Below are 27,797 nucleotides of genomic sequence, written 5' to 3' on the forward strand. Positions count from 1 at the left end.
TGCAGATGATGACTGCAGCCATGAAATTAAAAGATGCTTGCTTGTTTGAAGAAAAGCTATGACAAGCCTAGCAGAATTTTTAAAAGCAGAGACATTACTTTGCTGAAAAAGTTCAGTATAATCAAAGCTATGATTTTTCCAGTTGTCATATATGAATGTAACAGTTGAAGCATAAATAATGGTGAGTAATGAAGAATTGAAGGTTTTGAACTGTGGTGTTGGATAATACTCTTGAGAGTCCCTTGGACTACAAGGAGATCCAGCAAGTCCATGCTAAAGGAAATCAATCCTGAATATTCATTGGAAGGATGGATGCTGAAGCTGAACCTCCAACACTTTGGCCAACTGATGTGAAGAACTTACTTATTAGAAAAGACCCTATTACTGGGAAAGATTGAAGGCAGGAGGAGAAGAGGATGACAGAGGATGAGATGGTTGGATGGTATCACCGACTTGATGACATGAGTTTGAGCAAGATCCAGGAGTTGGTGAAAGACAAAGAAGCCTGGCATGCTACAGTCCATGGGGTTGCAAAGAGTCAGATATGGCTGACCGACTGAACTGAACATACCCCATGGCAAATGCTAGTTGTAATTGTCATGTTTCTCCAGCAAGATGGGGCTCCACAAAGCCCCAACATATATCCCTAGTTAGTCTGCACCCATGCACAGAAGTCACTGCCTAGAATTCACAAGCCATTCAGTGAGTTCTGATTGCAGGGGGACCTCCATTTTGGTCGACATAGAGGAGCAAAGGACAAATTTATCCTCCTGTCTCAAACAACTTGAAAGTAGATGAGATAAATGGAATAGCAGTTTTTTACATCAAATGTCAGGCACCAGCGAATGGATTCCTGGGGCGGGGAGCAAGCAAGGTGAGTTCTACAACTGCCCCAACTCTAGAAATAGTTTCTAACACATACATGGAAGGGCTATCTAGGCAGAGACAAACAGTCTCCCAAGAAGAAAGATTTGAGACTCTAGACAGTTAGAGTTCACAGGAGAGAGCTACACACAGAGAACTGTGCAAGTGTACAGGTGATACCCTTCCAGTTTTCAGCAGAGAGTTGATAGTACTTGTCAGGATTATAGGGAACAATCCTTGAGTCTCAAATTGCTCCAAGTCTATTGGTGTCCCTACCCACCAGCATGGAAATTACTCATAATTCCCATGACATCAGTATGGCCCTGAAGACAATATTGCCTTACTAGTGGGGATTAGTAAACCTGGTCTAAAGGCTGGTTTTATATCAGCTAAAAAGCCTGAACAGAAAGCCTTCAAAAAATACAATTGTTTCCAAGAAATTAACAGTATTTGCAAACAGTGCCAGGAATAATTTATAAAAATTAAGAATATCCAGCATCCAAAGGGTAAAAATTGCCATATCCATACATCTGTGTCTCCTTTGCTGTCTCTCATACAGGGTTATCATTACCATCTTTCTAATCCAATATCCAATTTAAAATTTCCATATGAATTGTGAAAATATTTGTCCTAGGTCAATCAAAATATTATAAAGTAATTATACTCTAATTAAGATAAATATATAAATTTAAAAAGAAAAAAATTTCCAATGTGTAAAGAATCAAGAAAATATCCATAATGAGGGAAAAATTGATTAGTAAAAACACAGTTAAAATATACATTACATAATTAGCAGGGAAGGACATTAAAATGCTTCCTAGAATAATAATCTTTATAGTCATGAAGCTGAAGAATATTGAGTGTGTTAAATAGAGACATGAAAAATAGGAATGAAAGACTGTGGGAAAAAAATTAATTGTGGATCACAGAAATTTATTTTTTTAAAATATAAATTTATTTATTTTAATTGGAGGTTAGTTACTTTACAATATTGTATTGGTTTTGCCATACATCAACATGAATCTGCCACAGGTATACATGTGTTCCCCATTCTGAACCCCTCTCCGTCCTCCCTCCCCGTACCATCCCTCTAGGTCATCTCAGTGCACCAGCCCCAAGCATCCAGTATCATGCATCGAACCTGGACTGGCTATTCGTTTCATATATGATATTATAGATGTTTCAATGCCATTCTCCCAAATCATCCCACCTTCGCCCTCTCCCACAGAGTCCAAAAGACTGTTCTATACATCTGTGTTTCTTTTGTTGTCTCGCATACAGGGTTATCGTTACCATCTTTCTAAATTCCATATATAGGCGTTAGTATATTGTATTGGTGTTTTTCTTTCTGGCTTGCTTCACTCTGTATAATAGCCTCCAGTTTCATCCACCTCATTGAAACTGATTCAAATTTATTCTTTTTAATGGCTAATACTGCATTGTGTATATGTACCACAGCTTTCTTATCCATTCATCTGCTGATGGACATCTAGGTTGCTTCCATGTCCTGGTTATTATAAAGAGTGCTGCGATGAACACTGGGGTACACATGCCTTTTTCAATTCTGGTTTCGTCAGTGTGTATGCCCAGCAGTGGGATTGCTGGGTCATAAGGCAGTTCTATTTCCAGTTTTTAAAGGAATCTCTACACTGTTTTCCAGAGTGGCTGTACTAGTTTGCATTCCCACCAACAGTGTAAGAGGGTTCCCTTTTCTCCACACCCTCTCCAGCATTTACTGTTTATAGACTTCTGGGCCGCAGCCATTCTGACTGGTGTGAAATGGTGGTTTTGATTTGCATTTCTCTGATAATGAGTGATGTTGAGCATCTTTTCATGTGTTTGTTAGCCATCTGTATGTCCTGAAGTATATGAGAATGGAAACCCACAGGAAGTGAAAGAAAGAGAATAGAATTTCATAATTACTGGCTGAAAAATTTCCAGGTATGATATGAAAGCTTTAAATTCATTAACACAGAAGTTCAATTAATTCAAGGACAAGAAATAGGACAACTATTCAAAGGTGCATGGTAATTTATTGTTTAAAACAATCAACCAAAGAAATGTAACCAGAAGGAAAAACAGACACAGCAGAACAAAAAATGGGAACGACAGCAGATTAGGCATATGAAACAATGTTAGCCAGAGGACACTGGCACCACATCTTAAAATGCTGAGAGAAATAGAATTGACTCAGAATTCTATACGCAAGAAAAATACATATCAAATACAAGATAAAATACTTTCTCAGACGTACAAAAACCAGCAGACCAATGTAACAAGAAATGTTTTTTAAAAGGCCTCAAATGTGAGATCTCTATAATTCTAGCCATATCAGTCCTTCAAAAGACCTTGATCAGGAGAAACTAATATTAAAGTAGAAATAGTCATTGTGTTTCTACACACTTCAAGAAAGTGTTGCTAACTTCTCAGTACTGGATCTTGTAATGCTGGTGGACTAGATGGAGAAGTGATGTGAACTCAAGTAAGGAAGGTGAGACAGGTAGGTCAGAATGTGAGGAAACAAAGACAAGGTATTTAGAAGCTGAAGAATTGAGAGAGATTTGGGACCTGAGTTGGAAAAGCAGTTTTCAAAACAAATTGGGTCCTGTGGTATATATAATCCTCATTTTAGTACTTAGAAGATCTCTACTGACCAGTCTGTCTTTTTTTCTGGAGCACAGTTCAGATCCATCCAGCTGTCTCTCATTGCTGCTCCTTCCTCCTGGCTCCCACACTGTGCCCAGCTGTTCAGCCTAATATATTCAGAAAAGGTTTGTTCTTTAGGGCAGACACTGCTGGCAGCATACAAAATGATCTATTCTCTGCTTCTCTTTCAAAACTGAAAATAGTTATATAGCCATGAGCCCACTAGCTACTGGACTGCATTTCCTACCCACCCATGCTCTTGGTCATGACTGCTGACTGAGATGCAAGCAGACCTGTAAGAGGGATTTCTTGGAAGACTGCTTTCAAGGAGCTGATTTAGCTGAGAGATGAGTCTCTTCCCTTCCCTACCTTCTTCCTAACTGCTCCATGGATTTTAGTTGTGATGGCTGGAACTCCTGTAGTTGTATTGGACAATCATGTAACATTGGAGATAGATACCACCCAAGCTCTCACTGGCCCACCTCCAGTTTTTTTCAGTGGGAGAGAAAAATCAAGTTTATCTTGCTAAAGTTATGGTTGTTTTAGTTTTTTTGCAATGTGCATCCAAACTAATCCTGATAATACTATGTGTTTAATATGATATAGCCTTGTTATTTTGTTGGGTTTAGTGAATATATTTGTATTTTACATTTTTATAATTTTTATTTTATAAATTGATTCATCAACCATTATACCTAAATTGTATAAATGCAAAATTATGATTATAAGCATGCTTTCCTTAGTTTTTGCATTTTCATACTTTTTTTATCTTCTTTCCTTTCTTGTTTTCTCCATATTTGTACAGCCTTGGCCATTTCCTCTCTTATAACCTCATCCATATCTATATCTGCAGACCAAAACAGGCTGAAAGCTGTGTGGGGAGAACCAAAGAAGAATGAATTACAGGGACATGAATGAAGGGTGGTGGCCCTTGTTACTCATCATGTATGTTCTGTAGCAGGATCACATTCCTCTGCCCTTCTGTGGACCCACCACCCCCAGGTTTGCCATGACCATGGAAGATACTTCAGCCAGTGGAATTTGAGTAGAGGTGATATGTCACTTTCAAATGGAAGTATTATTTTCTGCCCCACTAGCTGGAATGCAGATGTAATGACAGGAGCTGGAGCAGCCATGACAGACCAGAGGTAAGTAGCACAGGTGGAAGATGTAACAAAAAAGAAGTGGGTCCCCATTTCTGTGGAGTTCAGTTCAGTTCAGTCGCTCAGTCGTGTCCGACTCTTTGCGACCCCATGAATCTCAGCACGCCAGGCCTCCCTGTCCATCACCAACTCCCGGAGTTCAACCAGACTGACGTCCATCGAGTCAGTGATGCCATCCAGCCATCTCATCCTCTGTCGTCCCCTTCTCCTCCTGCCCCGAATCCCTCCCAGCATCAGAGTCTTTTCCAATGAGTCAACTCTTTGCATGAGGTGGCCAAAGTACTGGAGTTTCAGCTTTAGCCTCATTCCTTCCAAAGAAATCCCAGGGCTGATCTCCTTCAGAATGGACTGGTTGGATGTCCATGCAGTCCAAGGGACTCTCAAGAGTCTTCTCCAACAGAGACCTGCACTAATATAATATGAAAGAGAATTGAAATTGTATTGTATTTAAGACAGTGTTATTTAAGGTTTGATTACAGTAGTTGAACCTGTAACCTAATACTCATAATAGAATAACGGATCTTTGTGTTAGCCTTGTCTTGACATTAGAGTCTGGTATAATGAGACGAGATCTACTGACGTATACTTACAAGTGAGTCAAGTGACAGCCCTGCCCTCTGGAAGTTGTGGTCTAGTGTGGGTTTCAGAAACTCAAGCAAGAACAAAGCGACATGGCAGGGACAGCTTCAAGATGCTGTAAGAACACTTGGGAGGGGAACTTAAATCAGTGCTGGTCTCAGGAGGTTGCTTGGAATAGTGGACAATCCTCTATTGGTCTCCTTGAAAACAGGCCATGGTGCCAAGTTTCATGTAAAACTGATGTAAATCAAATTCCTTCCAGAGTGTTTTCCCTTTTGATCCAGTGCTTAAGATATGAGTTTGAGACCTGGCTTGGGAAGATTTCAAATGCCCCAGGGCAACTAAACCGGCAGGCCACAACTACTGAGCCTGAGTGCCCTGGAGCCTGTGATCTGCATCAAGAGAAACAGAGGATTGAAAAGCCAGTGTACTGCAATTACAGAGTAGCCCCAGCTCACTGCAAAAAGAGAAGTCCTGAGCAGCAATGAAGACCTAGTGCAGCCAATTTTTTTTTTTAATATGGTGAAATTAACAATAACACAAGAATTGTGGGAGACTTTAATATCCCACTCACACCTATGGATAGATCAACTAAACAGGGAAATAGCAAGGAAACACAAACTTTAAATGATACAATAGACCAGTTAGACCTAATTGATATCTATAGGACATTTCACCCCAAAACAATGAATTTCACCTTTTTCTCAGGTGCACGTGGAAACTTCTCCAGGATAGACCACATCCTGGGGCACAAATCTGGCCTTGGTAAATTCAAAATAACTGAAATAATTCCAAGCATCTTTTCTGACCACAATGCAGTAAGATTAGATGTCAATTGCAGGAGAAAAACTATGAAAAATTCCAACATATGGAGGTGGAACAGCATGCTGCTGAATAACCAACATCCACAGAAGAAATAAAAAAGCAAACAAAAATATGCATAGAAACGAATAAAAATGAAAACACAACCACCCCAAAACTATGGGACACTGTAAAAGCAGTGCTAAGGGGAAGGTTCATAGCAATACAGGCTTACCTCAAGAAACAAGAAAAAAGTCAAATAAATAACCTAATTTTACACCTAAATCAACTAGGTGATTAGAAGAAATGAAGAACCCCAGGGTTAGTAGAAGGAAAGAAATCTTAAAAATTAGGGCGTAAATAAATGCAAAAGAAACAAAGGAGACCATAAAGAAAAATCAATAAAGCCAAAAGCTGGTTCTTTGAGAGGATAAATAAAATTGACAAACCATTAGCCAGACTCATCAAGAAACAAAGGGAGAAGAATCAAATCAACAAAATTAGAAATGAAAATGGAGAGATCACAACAGACAACACAGAAATACAAAGGATCATAAGAGACTACTCTCAGCAACCATATGCCAATAAAATGGACAACTGGGAAGAAATGGACAAATTCTTAGAAAAATAAACTTTCAAAACTGAACCAGGAAGAAATATAAAGTCTTAACAGACCCATCACAAGCACGGAAATTGAAACTGTAATCAGAAATCTTCCAGCAAACAAAAGCCCAAACAAAAGTCCAGATGGCTTCACAGCTGAATTCTACCAAAAATTTAGAGAAGAGCTAACACCTATCATACTCAAACTTTTCCAGAAAATTGCAGATGATGACAAACTGCCAAACTCATTTTATGAGGTCACCACCACCCTAATACCAAAAGCAGACAAAGATGCCACATATAGGCCAATATCACTGATGAACATAGATGCAAAAATCCTTAACAAAATTCTAACAAACAGAATCCAACAACATATTAAAAAGATCATACATCATGACCAGTGGGCTTTATCTGAGGGATGCAAGAATTCTTCACTATCCATAAATCAACCAACATAATACACCACATTAACAAATTGAAAGATAAGAACCATATGATTATCTCAATAGATGCAGAGAAAGCCTTTGACAAAATTCAACATCCATTTATGATAAAACGCTCCAGAAAGCAGGAATAGAAGGAACATACCTCAACATAATAAAAGCTATATATGACAAACCCACCACAAACATTATCCTCAATGGTGAAAAATTGAAAGCGTTTCCGCTAAAGTCAGGAATAAGACAAAGGTATCCACTCTCATCATTACTATTTAACATAGTTTTGGAAGTTTTGGCTACATCAATCAGAGCAGAAAAAGAAATAAAAGGAATCCAGACTCGAAAAGGAGAAGTAAAACTCTCAATGTTTGCAGATGACATGATCCTCTACATAGAAAACCCTAAATATTCCACCAGAAAATTACTAGAGCTAATCAGTGCATATAGTAAAGATGCAGGACATAAAATTAACACACAGAAATCCCTTTCATTCCTATACACCAATAATAAGAAAATAGAAAAGAAATTAGGGAAACAATTCCATTCACCATTGCAATGAAAAGAATAAAATACATAGGAATATATCTACCTAAAGAAACAAAAGACTTATATATAGAAAACTATAAAACACTGCTGAAAGAAATTAAAGAGGACACTAATAGATGGAGAAATATACCATGTTCATGGTACAGAAGAATTAATATAGTGAAAATAAGTATACTACCCAAAGCAATCTATAGATCCAATGCAATCCCTAGCAAGCTACCAATGGTATTTTTCACAGAACTAGAAAAAATAATTTCACAATTGGTATGGAAATACAAAAAAACCTCAAATGGCCAAAGCAATCTTGAGAAAGAAGCATGGAAATGGAGGAATCAACCTGCCTGACTTCAGGCTCCAATACAAAGCTACAGTCATCAAGACAGTATTGTAGTGGCACAAAGACAGAAATGTAGATCAGTTAAACAATATAGAAAGCCCAGAGATAAATCCATGCACCTATGGACACCTTATCTTTGACAAAGTAGGCAAGAATACACAATAGAGTACAGACAATCTCTTTAACAAGTGTTGCTGGGAAAACTGGTCAACCGTTTGTAAAAGAATGAGACTAGAACACTTTCTAACACCATACACAAAAATAAACTCAAAATGGATTAAAGATCTCAACGTAAGACCAGAAACTATAAAACTCCCAGAGGAAAACATAGGGAAAACACTCTCCGACATAGATCACAGCAGGATCCTCTATGACCCAAATCCCAGAGTATTGGAAATAAAAGCAAAAAGAAACAAATGGGACCTAATTAAACTTAAAAGCTTTTGCACTATAAAGGAAACTATAAGCAAGGTGAAAAGACAGCCTTCAGATAGGGAGAAAATAATAGCATATGAAGCAACGGACAAAGAATTAATCTCAAAAATATGCAAGCAACTCCTGCAGCTCAATTCTAGAAAAATAAACGACCCCATCAAAAAATGGGCCAAAGAACTAAACAGACATTTCTCCAAAAAAGACATACAGATGGCTAACAAACACATGAAAAGTTGCTCAACATCACTCATTATCAGAGAAATGCAAATCAAAACCACAGTGAAGTACCATTTCACGCCAGTCAGAATGGCTGCTATTCAAAAGTCTACAAACAGTAAATGCTGGAGATGGTGTGGAGAAAAGGGAACCCTCTTACACTGTTGGTGGGAATGCAAACTAGTACAGCCACTATCGAGAAGAGTGTGGAGATTCCTTAAAAAACTGGAACTAGAACTGCCATATGACCCAGCAATCCCACTGCTGGGCATACACACTGAGGAAACCAGAATTGAAAGAGACACATGTACCCCAATGTTCATCGCAGCACTGTTTATAGTAGCCAGGACATGGAAGCAATCTACATGTCCATCAGTAGACAAATGGATAAGAAAGCTGTGGTACATATACACAATGGAGTACTACTCAGCCATTAAATAGAGTACATTTGAATCAGTTCTAATGAGGTGGGTGAGACTGCAGCCTATTATACAGAGTGAAGTAAGCCAGAAAGTAAAACACCAATAGAGTGTACTAACACATATATATGGAATTTAGAAAGATGGTAATGATAACCCTATATGCAAGACAGACAAAGAGACACAGATGTATAGAACAGTCTTTTGGACTCTGTGGGAGAGGGCGAGGGTGGGATGATTTCAGAGAATGGCATTGAAACATGTATATTATCATATGTGAAATGGATCGCCAGTCCAGGTTTGCTGAATGAGACAGGGTGCTTGGGGATGGTGTATTGGGATGACCCAGAGGGATGTGATGGGGAGGGGTGTTGGAGGGGGCTTAAGGATGGGTAACACATGTACATCTGTGGCAGATTCATGTCAATGTATGGCAAAACCACTTCCATATTGTAAAGTAACTAGCCTCCAGTTAAAGTAAATCAATTTATATTAAAAAAGTATTCTCATAGAGAAATCAGTTAGGTCTCAGGGAAGCAGGACATGAGAAATGATGAACCAGTCTGGGTCTGATATCATGCAAGTCGTGGAGAGGGATGGTACAGCCGGTTTTCATAGGGAACTTAGGACATAAGTTTTGCCTCAAAGGTGCCCCAACCCAAGACTAGGGAGCTGGGATTTCACTCTCCCACTAGCACCTCTCTCTCGTCCTTCAACTAACACCAAACTGGTGTCTCAGAGCCTTCGTATTAGATCCTCCAAAGACAAATCAAAGGTGACACTAGAAGCAAGAAGACACCAAAGCTCAGGAAAATGCAACCTCAGATAATGTCTCTATTTCTGCACCCACTCTGCCATCTCCAGCATCATATCTGGAATCCTGTGAGTCTAAAGAACTCCATGAGTCTTTACACATCAGCATTTTTCAAAATTCAGTCTTTAATTTATATAGGAGTACAGTTAATTTACAGTATTGTATTAATATTATTTGTATGGGAAATTAATTCCTTTATACATAGACATGTATCCATTCTTTCTTAGATTCTTTTCCCATACAGGTTATTACAGACTATTGAACATAATTCCTGTGCTGTACAGTAGGTCTTTGTTGATTATCTATTAAATAAAGTAGTATACAGATATTAATCTCAAACTCTCAATTTGTCCCTCTCCCACCTTCCCACTTTGGTAACTATAATTATTGTTTTGATGGAGGGAAGTGTCTATAGGCACTTTTTGGATCAGGGTCTGTGCTAGTGAGAGTGCAGTGGCCAGGCAAACAAGCCTGAGAGAGACTTATTTGAGATGATCGTAAATGTGGAGAAGGACCTGGCCATGCAAATGCTGGGAGAAAATCATTGTAGATGTGGGAAGTAGCCCCTGCTAAGGACCAATGTAATCAAGGTTAATAAATGGCTACCCTTCCACTGCCAACCTTCCTTCCATGCTTGGAACTTGGCCTACAGGTCAACCACCATGACCTCATCCCATGCTTAAGTTGTGAGTTAGCCCCAATGAGCCACGTCAGCCTTCCCAAGAAGGGAGAAACTGGGGCTCTCATGAGGCTGAATATGCTCTGGACTCAGGGAAGTGTCCACAAACTGGTTATCCCCAGGAGTATCAGGTGCCAGGAGCACCACCAATGCCTCTATTTCCATGTACTTGTTCTCAGGAGTAGAAACGCCAAGGAACTGATAGAGCAAAGAAACAAGTAATGACTCTTGTTTCATCTTGCCCCATGTGATTCCCACGGCCCTTTGACCACACTACTCTCTGCCCAAAAACTCTTTCCTCTATTCCTTCTTCAAAGGTGGCTTGTGAATAACATCAGCACCTGACTTTGAAGCCTGGTGGATGGAACTCAACTCACAGTCAGCTGGGACCCAGAGATGTCCAGCCTTGTCCTGTGTTTCTGTCCTTTTTCTCTAACTAAATTCATAAAGCAAAGTCCTGAAAAAACATAAGTGTGATTGTAACCCTCTGAAGACCTTTGAATCTACATGGTCTATTTTGAGCATCAAAGAGGGAACACATCCGTTTCATCCAGTCTAGTCTCAGACCCAAGGCTTGCTCACCAGGGGTTCCCTGAGGAAATATATGATACTTATCTATGTTACCAGAGGGCTGAGAAAGGAATGCTTCTCGCTTGAATGCAGGTGCATGTTATCCAGTCACCCAAGGTCTGTGTTGTGTGAGTGAGGAGCTAGAGCTCTTTGGATTCTGAGTTGGGAGTGAGTCAGTCACCACCTGCAGGACTGCCTCCTGGGGTCACTACAGCAGGGGCTCCCCCACTGTGCCTGAAATCCAAAAGAAACTGCCCTGAATATTGCTTTCCTGCTGCTACATGGAGGCAGGTCTGCTGATAAAATTGGAACCAGACTTGAGGGGCAAAGGGAACGGAACTTCCCCTCTGGTGCTTGCAGACATCTGAGAGCTACCCAGCAGTGGATGCAATTGAGCTTTCTCTCATCTTTCCCTTCCTGGAAGTCTCTTAGCCTAGTAACCAGAGTTACTGGGTCTCAAGTCTTCACTAACTTACCTGCAGCCTTAAGGTGAATCATACACCCCAGGGTACAGTTTCCCAACTCTTGGATGAGGGAGACTGGACTTGCTCCCGAACACTTGTTCCAGAATGAAGCTCAGTGCCAATCAGTGGACACGTGGCTCAGTGGTGGGTGTTGCTGAGGAAGCTGAGGCTGCTTCTGGTGGGCAGGGGGCTGTAACTGTCTGGTGATGTTCATGGGTCCTGGGCTCAGGTCTGAGAGTGGTAGACCACTTGGCACACAGCTGCTGTGACACTGAGGACCTTAGAGGCCTTGCCCACTGGAACATCGTTTGGGTTCTGTGGGATTAGATCATGTAGTTATAAGTCAGAAGTTACCAATGGGGAAGCTTGTATAATCCTCAGCATAACCCAAATTAGGCTAACGAATCATCTCTCCTAAAAAACTCTGGAAACAAGATATGCGAGGACTCTTAGACAAATTTTGTCAAGTAGGTCATCTTTTGGATGACCTGCCATTTGCTCTCTGGCTTGGGATGATACCCACAGTTAGAGTGGAATCAAAGGGCTCCTGGGGGAGGCTGTCCCTCTCCCTGTGACTCATTAGCAGTGAGTACAGCTCTAGCCCCTCCACATCTGGAGCAGAAATTAAAGCAGGAAGGATACAACCTCCAAGTTTAATAGGAAGGCTCAGGTAGGTCTGGCCCTCAGGTACACACTATTCTTTCCCCAGTGCTTCTTCCTTCCCTCCTGGGTCCTGTGCAGCTGCTCGCCTCCTGGTTATTGGGTTGTGAATTCCTCCTGCCTTCTCTGGCAAATATCCATGCAGTCTCACTTGTGACTTCCTCTCTACCCAGGCCCTATCCCTCACCTGCAGATGGCAATAAGGAAGGGAAAACCAAGGATGGGTCTGCCCAGATCATTCTTTCTAAAAATGTCTGCATTCCTTCTCCTTCCAGACCCTGTCCTGAATCATCTAGATCTCCAACTAGATGACTCAGTAGCTTAGCAGGGGAGTGGAGATGCAGATAGGGTTGGAGGTAAGGTTGCCAGGTATGGGGGGGATGGTTTTCAGATGACAAGAGAAGAGTTGGAGTAAGGAGCATGTGGTCCTCCAACCACTCATCAGGGACCTGCCTGAATCTGCTATCTTGGGCCCCTCAGGGTACCACTAAGACAGAAACTTCATTCTATAAACTTCTTACTACAAAATGATTTCAAACATAACAAATATAAGAAAGAAGAGGGTCATAAACCCTATATTTCATCATTTGGCATCAATAACTACAAAACTAACCTCTTAGTCCCACATGTTGTCATAGACTGGAGACTATGCAACTTCAAGTTGGTGGATGATTGAGTTCCCGGTGAAGACATTTTTGACTTGCACCATGTCTTTCTCTTCTTGCTATGTTCTCATTTGTGGTGGGGGAAGGGAAGGAGGAAGAGGGAGAATAAGAGAGAAAAAGAGGGAGAGGATACTCCCATCATGAGGGACCACCATCAAAACCCCATGTCAACTTGTGTACCTCCCAAAGGCTCTGCTTCCTAATACCACCACATTGGGAGTCAAGGGTGGACACAATTCAATCCATAGCAGCTATGCAGTTCTGTTTTTAAATCAAGACAGACCATCATTTCCTTCTCTCTTTTACTCCTTATTCATATTTCCTGAAGTGTTTTATGGAGAAGATGAACATTTCACAAAATATACATAATGAGTATTTGGGGTAAAATGATAGGATGTGAAAAAAATGCTCGTTTGTTCCCAATAAAATTAACATCTAATATCCAGTCCATGTACAAATTTCCCTGATTCTCAAAAAGCAGTTTTCACAGTTTATTGAAAGAATGTAGTCATATGTTGCACTTGGTTGTTCTCCTTTAAGACTAAATAGCTGTTCCTCTCCCAATTTTAATGCCATTTATTTGTTCAGAAACTGGGCGGAAGCAGGGTGGTTTGTCTTACAGAATGTCCCACTATTGGGTTTAGAGCAGGAGTCCACAATACCAGCACAGTGGGTCAGGACCAGTACCAGTCCAGTCCTTGGTCTATTAGGAACCAGACCTCCTCAGCAGGATGTGAGCTGCAGGCCAGTGAGTGAGGCTTCATCTGTATTATAGTTGCTCCCCATCACTCTCTCATCACCCCCAGAAGGGACAATCTAGCTTGTTTTCCTGGAATTGTTTGTAGTTACATAACTTATGCTTAATAGAAACAAAAATAGCATACATATTGATGATTATTTTCCTTTCTCAGTACTCAGAATGATGAGTTGGTGCCCTAGCAATCTATCACAGTGACAAATTAGATGTTGCTTATTAGCATTTGTACACATTCGGCCAGCTTAAAATTGAATATTAAAAAACTAAGATCATGGGATCCAGCCCCATCCTTCATGGCAAATGGAAGGAGAAAAGGTGGAAGCAGTGAGAGATTTCTTCATCTTGGCCTCTAAAACCACTGTGGATGGTGCCTGCAGCCATGAAATCAGAGGATGTTTGCTTCTTGGCAGGAAAGCTATGACAAACATAAACAGTGTGTTGAGAAGCAGAAACATCATTCTTCCCAACAAACTGGTAGATGTTTGGCCTTTTCATTTGGATTCCTAAACTTTCTGTCCAGTCCCCTTTGGGCTTCGAAGTGCCTTAGCTTTCTGGTCCTTCACGATTCCCAAGATTATTTTGTGCATTTCTTTACCCAGTCCTGAAATCAGCCATCTCTTTAAGAATCCATGCATTGTCTAATGGGAAATATATTTAGAAGCTACATGTTAGACCTCAGAATAGTCACTGTTATCAAGTTGTCATTGCTTGTAGGCTTTACATTGGTCAGAGTAAGAAGTACACATTTTCCTTAAAAAATGAAATAAAAATGAATATAATTAGTTGGTACAAACTTATGCTTTCAGTTCAAGATTTAAGACAGCAGGGTTTGAATTAAACTTCTTTATATTATGTGTGAACCTGTTTTTCTAGCCACTGAAAGGCTTACTTCAGAACATTAGTATTAATTATTGTCTTGCTTTTACCTGTTAACATACATATGATTCTGTCACAATAACAGAAGTTGTGAGGAACAATAAGTTGTTGAATATAGTTTCAGATTTCTTTCCTGTTTTGCTTTTGATTTTCTTTGGTTTTGTTTTGGATGGGCAGTACTTCTGTTTTTCCTTAGAAGATATCCCACTGTGAATGTAGCCATAATTCTGAATTTTAAAGCTACTTAAGTAATGTGTTGTTATGGGCGGCTAGTCACCAACTTGATGCAGTTAGGTTTATCAGTCTCTTTGTTCTCAGTTTGTTCAGTCCTTTCAGTTGTGTCCATCTCTTCAAAACACCATGGACTGCAGCATGCCAGGCTTCCCTATCCGTCACCAACTCCTGGAGCTTACTCAAGCTCATGTCCATCGACTTGGTGATGCTATCCAACCATCTCATCGTGTCTTCCCCTTCTCCTCCTGCCTTCAATGTTTCCTACATCAGGGTCTTTTCTGAGTCAGTTCTTCCCATCAGTTCAGTTCAGTTCAGTCCGACTCTTTGCGACCCCATGAATCCCAGCACGCAAGGCCTCCCTGTCCATCACCAACTCCCGGAGTTCACTGAGACTCACATCCATAGGGTCAGTGATGCCATCCAGCCATCTCATCCTCTGTCGTCCCCTTCTCCTCCTGTCCCCAATCCCTCCTAGCATCAGAGTCTTTTCCAATGAGTCAACTCTTCGCATGAGGTGGCCAAAGTACTGGAGTTTCAGCTTTAGCATCATTCCTTCCAAAGAAATCCCAGGGCTGATCTCCTTCAGAATGGACTGGTTGGAAGTCCATGCAGTCCAAGGGACTCTCAAGAGTCTTCTCGAACACCTCAGTTCAAAAGCATTAATACTTTGGTGCTCATCTTTCTTCACAGTCCAACCCTCACATCCATATATGATCACTGGAAAAACCATAGCCTTGACTAGATGGACCTTTGTTGGCAAAGTATGTCTCTGCTTTTGAATATGCTATCTAGGTTGGTCATAACTTTCCTTCCAAGGAGTAAGCGTCTTTAATTTCATGGTTGCAGTCACCATCTGCAGTGATTTTTGAGCCAAAAAAGTAAAGTCTGACACTGTTTCCACTGTTTCTCCATCTATTTGCCATGAAGTGATGGGACCAGATGCCATGATCTTCATTTTCTGAATGTTGAGTTTTAAGCCAACTTTTTCACTCTCCTCTTTCACCTTCATCAAGAGACTTTTTAGTTCCTCTTCACTTTCTGCCATAAGGGTGGTGTCATCTGTATATCTGAGGTTATTGATATTTCTCCCAGCAATCTTGATTCCAGCTTGTGCTTCTTCGAGCCCAGCATTTCTCATGATGTACTCTGCATGTAAGTTAAATAAGCAGGGTGACAGTATACAGCCTTGACGTACTTTTCCTATTTAGAACCAGTCTGTTGTTCTGTGTCCAGTTCTAACTGTTGCTTCCTGACCTGCATACAAATTTCTCAAGAGGCAGGTCAGGTGGTCTGGTATTCCCATCTCTTTCAGAATTTTCCACAGTTTATTGTGATCCACACAGTCAAAGGCTTTGGCATAGTTAATAAAGCAGAAATAGATGTTTTTCTGGAATTCTATCACTGTTTTGATGATCCAGCGGATGTTGGCAATTTGATCTCTGGTTCCTCTGCCTTTTCTAAAACCATCTTGAACATCTGGAAGTTCACGGTTCACGTATTGCTGAAGCCTGCCTTGGAGAATTTTGAGCATTACTTTACGGGCTGCACTCAATATGCCAGCAAATTTGGAAAACTCAGCAGTGGCCACAGGACTGGAAATGGTCAGTTTTTATTCCAATCCCAAAGAAAGGCAATGCCAAAGAATGCTCAAACTGCTGCACAATTGCACTCATCTTCACATCAGGTGGCCAAATAATTGGAGCTTCAGCTTCAGCGTCAGTCCTCCCAGTGAATATTCAGAACTGATTTTTTTAGAATGGGCTGATTTGATGTTCTTTCAGTCCAAGGGACTCTCAAGAGTCTTCTCCAACACCATAGTTCAAAAGGCATATATGTTTGTCCTTTGTCAGTGACGTCATATTCCCCCTGTTGGGATTTAATGACCAGAACTGAATTTAAACAACATGCAAAAATGAGGATTAGGTCACATTGCCCCATCTAAACACACTTGGCAACAGGAGAGGCTCCTGTTGTATTCGAGGGACAGGCATGGATAGATCTCATGCAGAAATAGGCCCTGGGTGTCCTGGATGAGTCATTAAAACAGTATTGTTTTTACTTTGGCTGCCACAGTTGTTTTGTCTTCTTTGATTGGGAAGACATTTCAAAATTATTTTTTTGTATGTTTGGTTTGGCAGACAAAATTTTTCGTGACATAGACCCTATGGGGAAATTATATCAGAAATATATCCATTTATCTTCAGCAGTTAAATTTTGTTGGTTTGTATGTCCCTCATGATCTTTCTTTATAAGTAGAAAGGAAACACACATGTTCAGTATGCATTCATTCTCTTTGTAAATCAACCGACATGAATTAAATTCCTCTCTGTCCCCACTGCCCTCCCAACTCCAGGAAAGAAATAAAAACCTGCAGAGACTGAAGGCTGATTCCAGCATGTTGCTGTGGAGATTTCGTTTCCACTGTTTTTTTGTTTTTTGGTTTTTTTTGGGAAAAGAATTAGTTGCTAACATTAAAATCAGTAGATTGTACATAAATATCCAAACTTCCGATTCTCTTGAAATCATGGCCAACTGGCCTGCTTTCCAGCATGGTTAAAGTAGAGGAAAGGCTGCTCCCAGTGGTAAGGCCTGCGAGGCCCAGGGTTCAACATAGCCACCTAGTCCTATTATCATACCTCCTGCCTCCTGCGGCCATGACTTTGTGAGAACTAGACTACTAGCTCTGGGGAACACATGCATACCTGTGGCGGATTCATGTTGACGTATGGCAAAACCAATACAATATTGTAAAGTAAAAAAAAAAATAAATAAACATAAATAAATAAAAATAAAATGTAAAAAAAAAAAAAAAAGACTACTTTTATCTTGATCAACTTTGACTTTGAAGCCTTTAACCCAGAACCTAGCACACAGTTCTTCCTTGTACATTTGTTGGATGATATAAAATATCTTGTGGATGCATATGACATTTCTTCCAATACTGAAACCATGCAATTGAAGTACTGCTCTGGCCTAAATCTTTTATGCAGACTGGCATCATAGTGCCCGTGATGTCTGTCATTAGACCCACTACCTAAAGCCAGTTGTATGTTCCTTGGCTGTTCCTGAAGTCTTCACTTTGTCATTTGACAACTTATCCTCCTAGCAATCTCCTCTCCAATGAAGACAGCCATGCATATCTCATGAAGTGGCTAGGAAGATGACATGAAAACACGAATGTCGAGCCTGGACCTTAGTATCCATTTTTATGATGTTCTTAGCAGTTTTTTTCTCCAAGTAGGCAAGGTTCTCCATCTTCTTAGATGTCCATGCAGATCAGTTTGATTTTCCAGCCAAGACTCAAGGAAGAGATTACAGTTCAATTCTCTGTATTCTGTGAAGCTTCAAAGTCCACTTGCCAAGGACACTGCTGAAGGTAAATACTTTATTGAGACCTTTTTGATTATTTCAGACCTATTATTGGCCTAAAGTGCTAAACTAGGGCATGTCAGAGCATATATAACTAGGGGCTCCCGGTCACCATTATGTGCTAAGAACCTGAACTTTCCTGAGTACTTGGAGCCAGGAAAGAAGCATGAAGTGGCTTGCGCTCCTTGGGCTGGTGGTCTTTTCAGATTGCAGAATCATGTAAGTATGGAGACTGTAAGCCACATCATCTCTTTTCTGTGATTTTTCTTTTCATCTGATTATTCTTCTACTCATCAGCTTTAGAACAGAATGGAATATTTCCCTGACAATCTTAAAATTAAACCCTTAAATATTGATAACTACCTTGCTATAGGAACTGTGGGACCCAAGGTTCTTGGTGTAGATTTGCATAGTTGGACAACTCTGGGGTCCAGTCACGTCATGACCTATTGAAATTGGAAGTCCTTGCAAGTGTTCAGTGCACAGTCAGTGCAGATGTAGGTGTGGTCCTGTGGAAAGCACTTTTCTACCTTTTATTTAGCATGTTCTTTGTTCCCTCTCTACTTCAGTGTGTATATGTCTATGTCTGCATCTCTGCATCACTATCATGTATCTCTCCATCCCTTTGGAAGTCTCTGTGAGTGTATTTCTCTCTGTGGTGTTTTCTTTTAACTTTTCTTTTAATTTTCTACATTTCCTGAACTTGTTCCCTATCTCCTGGATTCTTCTTTCAACTCTCTCTTCTCTTTCAACTTTGAGAAAGATTGGGAGAGCTAGTTATACACTGTTTTATATCTGACAAGCAGTGTGACCACAGCCAATTCACAAGTCTCTTGAATTTCAAATTCCTCCCTTGTAAAAGAGGACAGGAATCCCCTTCTACCTCTTTCCCTGAGCTTCTATGAGAAGGATACAGTGGGACGGCAACAGCACTGCTAGTGGCTGTCATTGTTGAGACTTCTTATTTATCAGGTACCTTATATCCATCACTTCACTTATCCCCAAGATATCCTATTCGGAGGGTTTGTATTGTTACATTCCACCATTTTACTGAAGGGGAGATTGAGACCCCACAGGGTCATATGGCTTACCCAAAACTACAGAACAGAATCTTTATTCAAACCTGCATCTTTGCCATGGAATATGCATAAAATTCTTATAATAAGGTGACTCATAAAAATGATTAGAAAATACATAGTGCCATTGCAATGACAGTTATACCTTAACACTGACAGGTAATTGTAGCATCTTCTTTGTTTTCTTTGTCAAATGTTTGGTGAAAGAATATCTCTAAGGAAAGTGAAGACCATGAGAAATACCCTAAGTGAAAAAAACATGCTGAAAAATTTCCTCAAGGAATATGCTTACAGTCTGTCCCGGATTTCTTCTGGTGGCTCAAATATAACTATTCACCCCCTGAGGAACATCATGGATGTGAGTATTTTGGGAGGATGGCACTCCACAGCGCCCCCTGGTGCTCTAACCTAGCACTGGGGCTCATCTGGAGGTGCCACGTGGGATGTTGGGGCTGGGGCTCCTGCAGGAGGCAGACACACTGGGCAAAAGGGGCCCCACCCAGAGGAGAAGGCACTATCATCCTTAACTCTTGTCTTGGTGACTGGGCCGAGAAATTACCAGGTGGTAGGTAAACATTCATTTCTGTATCAAAGATGTGTCATTAGTTTGAGGGAGATTGTTCCTTCAGAGGAGAAGGCAATGACAACCAACTACAGTACTCTTGCCTGGAAAAACCCAAGGACAGAGAGGCCTGGTAGGCTGCAGTCCATGGGGTCGCTAAGAGGCAGACACGACTGAGGACTTCACTTTCACTTTTCACTTTCCTGAATTGGAGAAGGAAATTTCAACCCATTCCAATGTTCTTGCCTGGAGAATCCCAGGGATGGTAGAGCCTGGTGGGCTGCTGTCTATGGGGTTGCACAGAATCATACACGACTGAAGCGATGCAGCAACAGAAGCATCAGCAACAGTTCCTTCTGAACTAAGGGAGTCAACTAGTTACAGATGAAGAGTGAATCATCTCTGATCAGAAAGTAGAACCAACTGCAAAGCAATTGTGAATCCCCAGGCAGAGGAATTCAGTTTCCAGAGATGCAAGAACCACAGAGGTAAAAAGTTACTGAACCCATATTCTGTGTAAGGCCATCAGAATCTAACATAGTCGTTACTGTTTTTAGATTAGAAAAAGGGCTTATTTTGTCTTCAAGAATGCCCAAGGCAGCCTGAGAGATAGGCAAAGAGTAAATACATTCAAATGAAAGGGTCACTTGTGTGGTGTTGATTGGATGTGGTCTGAGTTTAGAGGGAGTGGCTGGGGTTGATCAAGAAGGACCTCCTGGAGAAGGGGGTGCAAAGGCTGAGTTTGAAGAGACTACAGAGTTTCTCAAATGAAGGCACCAGGACTTCCCTGGGTGTCCAACCGTCCTGGAGGTCCAGTGGTTATGCCTCTGTGCTTCCAATGCAGAAAGTACCATTTCAATGCCTAGTCATAGAATCAATATCCTGCATACAATGTAGCACAGGAAAAAAAAAAATCAAATGCAAGCACCTCTGTGATCAAAGGCTGTGAGCTTCACAGTGGTAGGAAAGTGATCTCAAGAGATATATGACACCCAAAGGGAGACATCAGTGTGGGAACAGAGGGTAGCCAGTTCTGTCCTAACCCACTCCCTCCTTCTCCCTGTAGATACTCTACATGGGTAATGTCACCATTGGAACACACCCTCAGGAGTTCCAGGTTATCTTTGACACAGGCTTATCTGATTTGTGGGTGCCCTCCATCTTTTGCTAAAGTCCAGCCTGTTGTGAGTACAGACACTCCCTACCCAGACCATCCTTCACTTGCTCTGCCACCCTGTTTCCACCCTTGGCACCTGATGACACTCATCTCTTGTGTCTGCAGCTACATAACTTAGGTTCAGACATTACAAGTCTTCCACCTTCCAGCCTACCCAAAACACCTTCAGCATCGCCTATGGATCTGGGAGCATGAAAGGATTTCTTGTTTATAACACCATTTGGATAACATGGAAAGAGAAGCTGAGTCAGGACTGGCTATGGAGTGACCCCTGCTTGCAAAACAGATGCAGGACCATCTGGCAGGACCCTTCCTAGCCTAACTCCCATAGATATTGGCCATCTTACCCACAGGATCCTGTCCCTGGGGAGGCAGTGTCCGTGGCGACACACGAGCAAATGGATTACCTAACCCAGGGAGTGGCTTGAGGTGTGGACTTTCAGCTCCTCTGCTCATGAGCAGCTCAAGGTTCATTTTCCTGGGAGTGAGAAGAGGGAAAAAAGCGCCCACTTTTATATTGACAGACTGTTCCAGGCACTTTCAGGTAATAATTGGTTTAATCCTGCAACAACACAACATAGCAGGTGGTCTGATTAGCTCATGAGACATATGAGGAAACTGAGGTGCAGACAGAAAGGGCCTTGCTGAGGGCCCACATGTGGTAAACGGTGGAGCTTGGTTGGCTTTTCTTGACTGAAGTTGCTGTAGGGTATTTACGGACAGTATAAAACTTCTATGGGGCCCTGGGGGCAGTCAAGGGCTTCAGGTATCCATAGTGGGACACTGGAGGCCAGAGATGTCAAGGGGCCTGATAAATGAGTTCTCACTCTAGGGTGCCTTTGAGAGTCTCATAAGACGTATGTCCTGCCTCCTCAAAGTACTTGAGTAGTTCCCCTCTCTCTCTTTCTCTCTTATACACACTCGCACAAATACATACATATCCCCAAAAGTGAATTTCCCAGGCAGCAGTTTCATAGATCCCTGCAAGCAAGACTGTGTTTTTGGCTTCCGTCTTCCTGGACAGATACAGAATCCACAGTACCTTAGAGAATTCAGTCCATTCCTGTCATTAGGTCATAGTGATGCCAGAGAAGGCTACCTTGCTCTCAACTCATTTTGTCCACAAGGGAGCACCAATGGGTCCTGGCCTGACTCTTGGTTGCCCCACCAGGACAGAAGCCACAAGGCCAATTTGACTCACTCAGGTGGTGTTTTTCAGAGGGGCAGATGTTTTAAAATTCACAACCTCTCACAAATGGAACTCAAATTCCCCTCCCAGCTTGGTCTAACCATCTGAGGTCCAGCAAAGACAGCCCTGCCGCAATTCTCTGAGGATCTAATGGCAATGCACCCCAGCCCAGTCCTAGCCCCACTTCACGTATCTTCTCTCCCACAGATTGGGGACTTTGTAAGTTCTGACCAGCTGTTCGGTCTAAACGTTGTGGCATATTGGTGTGAGGGTGTACCTTTTGATGGCATCTTGGGCTTGAACTACACCAATATATCTGTTTTTGAAGCCATCCCCATCTTTGACAACCTGAAGAATCATGGTGCCATTTCTGAGCCTGCTTTTGCCTTCTACTTGAGCAAGTACGTCTGAGATGGACAATACCTTTCTCTAAATTAGCTTTAAGATGCTTTCCGTTGCACAAAAATTACAGAACACTTGATAAAGAAGAATCCTGAGAGATAATCTAACCCAGGATAAATATAGCCCCAGGGCCGTACCTGGCTTCACCACTGGCTTTTATAAATAACGTTTTACTGGAAGACAATGCTGCTCCTGGGCTCAAGACCAGTAACTTGGTCTAGGCGGGTGAGTGAGGAGGAAGACTAATGGAAGGCAACAGGAAACAAGTTGGAGGAAAAAGCAATAAGATTTGCTTATGAGTTTGATCAGGAAGGAAGGAGAAGGATGGTGGATATTTTTCCTTCTTCTTTAGCATTCCACTGGGAGCCCAGGACCAGCTACCCAATTTGCAGGAGCCAGTGAAAAATGAAAGTGTGGGACACAAAACAAACATGTGGGATCCATTGTTCAAGAAATATTAGGCATTTCAAGACAGGGAGAGTATAGGTGGGGTCCCTTCTGAGTGTGGGGCCCTTTGAACAGTAGAGGTCACAGGCCAGCGCAGCCAACTCTGGGTGACCTGAACCCACACCCTTAGAATGCCCAGGCTTTGATTTTCCTGAAAAATGACAAGCTAGACAAGGAGAAAGCCAATATGCTTCAGCATTGTGTCCTCTGAGTGTGTCTGAGCACTCAGGTCACAGGAGGTAGAGCATCTTCAGAAGATAAGAGTGGTATGGGGAGGGAGGAGGGAGGAGGGTTCAGGATGGGGAACACATGTATACCTGTGGTGGATTCATTTTGATGTTTGGCAAAACTGATACAATTATGTAAAGTTTAAAAATAAAATAAAATTAAAACCAAAAAAAAAAAAAAAAAAAAAGAGTGGGTGGAGCCTAGCCAAGTGACTCAGCTTCTAACCTCTTCTGTGTCACTCACTAGCTGGTAACTGACCTCAGTCTGGATCTCAATCTCTCCTAGCCTCGATTTCTGCATCTGTTTATGGGGACCTTATTAGGGCCTTGATGGGTGGACCAGCACAGCTCTCAGACAGTGCCGTTGTTACTGTCCTCCAACGATCCCCCCTCTCTTCTCTCTACACATGCATGGCGAAAGGCAGTGTGGTGATGTCTGGTGGGGTGGATAAATCCTACTACCAGGTAGCTCTCAGCTGGGTGCCATTGATCCATGCGGGCGACTGGAGAGTACACATGGACTGGTAACCTCTCCCTCTGAGGGTCAGCCCAAGTGATGCTCCCGCTACCGTACATGGATACAGGCGGACACACACAAATACATCCTCAGACACACAGTCACACAGACATATACACCACTCACAACAACACAGACAGACACACAGACACATGGAAACACATAAGCAGACACATATAAACATACACAGATACATATAAACATGCATAGCTAGTCAGAGACACACAAACACTCACAGAGACACATACAAACAAACACACAACCAGATAGATATGCAAACCACTCATGGGTTCATAATCCCCTGGCCTTATGACCAGGGTTCTGACCAGGGTCCTAAAAGGGTTGGAGGGGTCTGTGCACCTGGGAGAGGGCTGCACCCACTGCCCTGTGAGGTGTGGAGCATGGTTAGAGGACTCTACATTGTGGTGAACAGAGGATCAGGGAGAATTTATCCAGCCTGAACAGAGATATAAGATGACCAATTGTCTGGGGCTACTTCGGAAGTTCTCAGTACAGATAAATGTCAGTTTAAAAACAGGGAAAGTCCTCAGCAAATGGGTAGAACTGGTCTCCTAAGGGAGCAACTACTGAGCAGTGTGGAGAGATTTGCTGAAGTCTTAAGACTTGAAAGCAACTAATAAAAAAGACATCCCATGTTCATGGGCACACAGTGGGGCAGGGGCTATAACAGAGAATCAGGAAGGTGGGATCCAGGAGTGACCTGAGGACAAGAGGCATAATTGAGATGATTCTGTGTGATACCCTCAGACAAAAGCTGACCTATCCTTTGGAGTTTCTGTGGGCTAGTCATGTATTTCCTGGCCAGGGTCTCAGGGTCTGAGCTGGTTGTAGGAGCAGTGCTTGGAGACACCCTCTCCCAGAGGAGCCCCTGTCTCCTACCACTATAAGAATCTGCTGCCCTCGCAAATCTCCATCTTCACTCTGCGATTGACCTGTTATTTGTTCCCCACCAGATACAGCTCTCTGGATGTTTCTCATTCATTATTCGCACAGTCTTCATTCACTCACTGAACAGACAAGCCTTGGGCATCCACTGTGTGCCAGGCACTTTAGGGAGGCAAGGAGAATAAAACTCGCCCTCCCATCTAAGAAGGCAGATGAACAGGGAATGAGACACACACATAGTGAATTGTGACTTTGGTACATGCTAGACATGAGAAAGTGTCTACAGAGACTGTCAAGAAAGTATACCAATAAACACCAGGGGAAAGACTTCCCTGAAACCATGACAATTAAGCTGGAATCTGGAAGATGAGAAGAAATTTGCTAGTCAAAGGGGAGGGGGCTCCTTTAGGAAGGAAGATCAGGTGGTATCAAGGTGCAAAAGAGCCTGGTGTATTCAAGTACTGCATTCAAGAATGTCAAGGAAGGTGCCGTGTAGGGAGCAAAGGAAAAGAGGGCAAGAGACAAAGGGCTGTTTAGAAGACAGTCAGGAAGGGGGAAGCTCTGGGGAGACTCAGAGTGACCTTGATCTCTGCTTTGTCACACTGTCTCTCAGCATCTCCATGAAAAGAAAGGTTATTGCTTGTTCTGGAGGCTGTGAGGCCCTTGTGGATACAGGGACATCACTGGTCCTTGGCCCAAGAAGACTGGTCAATAACATCCAGAAGCTCATCGGCACCACACCACAGGGTTTGGAGGTGAAGGGTCATGCCCCAGGGTCACTCCCAGTCTCCACACACAAGAAGGATCTCCAGGGCCAACTTCTCTCCCTCTCTCTAATGGCACTATGTTCCATGTTTTGCAGTCAATACCCTGCCCTCTATTAGCTTCATAATCGATGGTATCAACTACCCAGTACCAGCTCAAGCCTACATCCTCAAGGTGAGGGGAGGACCCTGAGGGGTGGTTCTCAAATAGGAACTTGCAGGAACCCTTGGGCTGCTGCTGGGAAGAGGGTGCCCTCTGCAGGCCATCTCACACTATTGCAGATGCTGCTGAGCCTTGGGGCTTGCCAGAGCCTCCCACAATACGAACTACTTGAGAGTAAAGGGCCGTCTGGGACACTGATCATCCTGAAATAAATGTGGAGACACCACGCCATGCTGGCATGGTGGGAGTCACAAGGAGAGGGGAACACTCAGATTCTCAGTACTTAAAGAGCTTCAGTTCAATCTGAACCCTCAGATGGATGAAAACAGAAAGTCAGCTCTAAAAGTCCTTGAAATAAGTCATGTGACACTGGAATGGCTGGGGATAGTCCCAATGTGCTGTCCCACCATAGGGATTAACAGTCTCCCTTCCCTTCTCTCAGTTTTCCTCATTTGGATGATAAATTACATGGTCACCCTAGTTCTCAGATGCATCTTCCCCTAACTCTGGCCAGGTCCCCACTTTGTGAGTCAAGCTACCCAACCCCTCTGTGGAGAGGCTGGATGCTAACGTGAATAAAGGGTGCACAGTGACTGCTCAGCCCCGGCACAGGGTGGAGGCTTCATGTCAGCTCCCTAGGGGAGTTCAGAGCTGGCTGATGGGCTCAAAGAAGGCTTTGAGGATGGGAGGGAATTTCAGGAATTCTAAAAGTGTAAACTCATGGAGTCATATGGACGGTTGCTTGGTTCTAGGCAAAGCTGCACTGGATTCCATGCAAATGTCATCCCAAAGTGCTTTGCATTTGGGGTACTGGGGGCTTACTCAGGGTGATGAGGGCTATGGACTGACCGGTGGGGATGGGGAACCAGAGTAAGTTACCCACCCAAGCCTGGAGTGGCTAAAGTAGGTGAGTGTGGGCCGAAGGTGGCTTCCCAGAGTACCTGAGTTAAGTCTTCAAGAACGTGTTGTGGGCACTGCTCTATTTAAGATGGATAACCAACAATGAGTTACTGTGTAGCACGGTGAACTCCACTTAATTATATGACAACCTGGATGGGAGGGGTATTTTTGGGACCAGGATACCCGGATACATATGGTTGAGTCCGTTTACTGTCCACCTGAAACTCAGAATATTGTTAATCTGCTATACTCCAATACAAAATTAAGTTTTTAAATAAAGTACGGATTGTGGAGACGCAGGAGGAGAACCAGCATTCTCTTCAGAGAAAACAAGGAACAGGATGCAGAAGGAAAGAAACAGGGAGAGAGGAGAACTATGGACTCTTTTTCTTTTCTAAAAATTTTATTGAAGTGTGGCTAATCTTCAGTGTTACGTTAAGTTCTGCTGCACAGCAATGTAACTCAGTTATACACATACAGAAATATATATTCTTTTTCTTATTCTTTTTCATGTGGTTTATGACTGGATAGTTAATATATTTCTTTATGCTCTACAGTAGGTCTTTGTTGTTTATTATTCCTCTGTATCCCCACCTCTCAGTCCTCCCCTCTCCCACAGCCTTCCTTATGGCAACCTCATGTTTTGGCCCTTTTCGGTTGCTGATGAACTCTCATATCCCTTGCTAATGAGAAAATTCCTTGATACTTACCAAAAGAGGGAAATAAAACCAAGAATTGTGCTGGGTCTGGATATTTGTGGGAGTCACACATAAGGGCTCAGGCTGACTGGTGTGTGTCTCTGACTCCCCCAGGATTCTAGAGGCCACTGCTATACCACCTTTAAAGAGAACACAGTTAGGACATCTAGAGAGACCTGGATGCTGGGTGACGTCTTCCTGAGGCTGTATTTCTCAGTTTTTGATTGAGGAAATGACAGGATTGGCCTGGCAAAGGCAGTATAAATGCTTGGAGTGGTTCAGGAATCAGTAAGGCCGCTCTGAGAAACACTAAGTCACACTTAGGGTACTCCTGCCCAGGATGTTGGTGAACTGTATCTGGTGGTCTGCACACCCTACTCTCATTAAAGAATAAAGAGTTTCACTCATAATGGTGCTGAAACAGACAGGAGCCTTTGTTTGTGTCTGGGAGGTGTTCAATGATCGGGAAGGATCTAGAACCAAGTCTGAATCACAGTTGAGAGGAGCCCACCTCCACCTGGCTTCAAGGAAAGGGGAGACTCATTGAAGTGATTCTGGGAATCCAGGACACAAGACTCAGAGCAAATACAAAGATCTCAGTGACTGGACCCAAGAAATCAGTAGTCATCAGT

At 42.4% G+C, this 27,797-nt stretch overlaps 1 pseudogene; it reads left to right on the forward strand.

Annotated features, from left to right (window-relative positions):
* The first annotated feature begins 18,303 nt into the window (after positions 1 to 18,303).
* On the forward strand, positions 18,304 to 27,429 carry LOC113886387 (annotated as a pseudogene).
* The last annotated feature ends 368 nt before the right edge of the window (positions 27,430 to 27,797 follow it).

Source organism: Bos indicus x Bos taurus, chromosome 29, assembly GCF_003369695.1.
Source record: "Bos indicus x Bos taurus breed Angus x Brahman F1 hybrid chromosome 29, Bos_hybrid_MaternalHap_v2.0, whole genome shotgun sequence".
In the NCBI taxonomy this organism is placed as follows: Eukaryota; Metazoa; Chordata; class Mammalia; order Artiodactyla; family Bovidae; genus Bos; species Bos indicus x Bos taurus.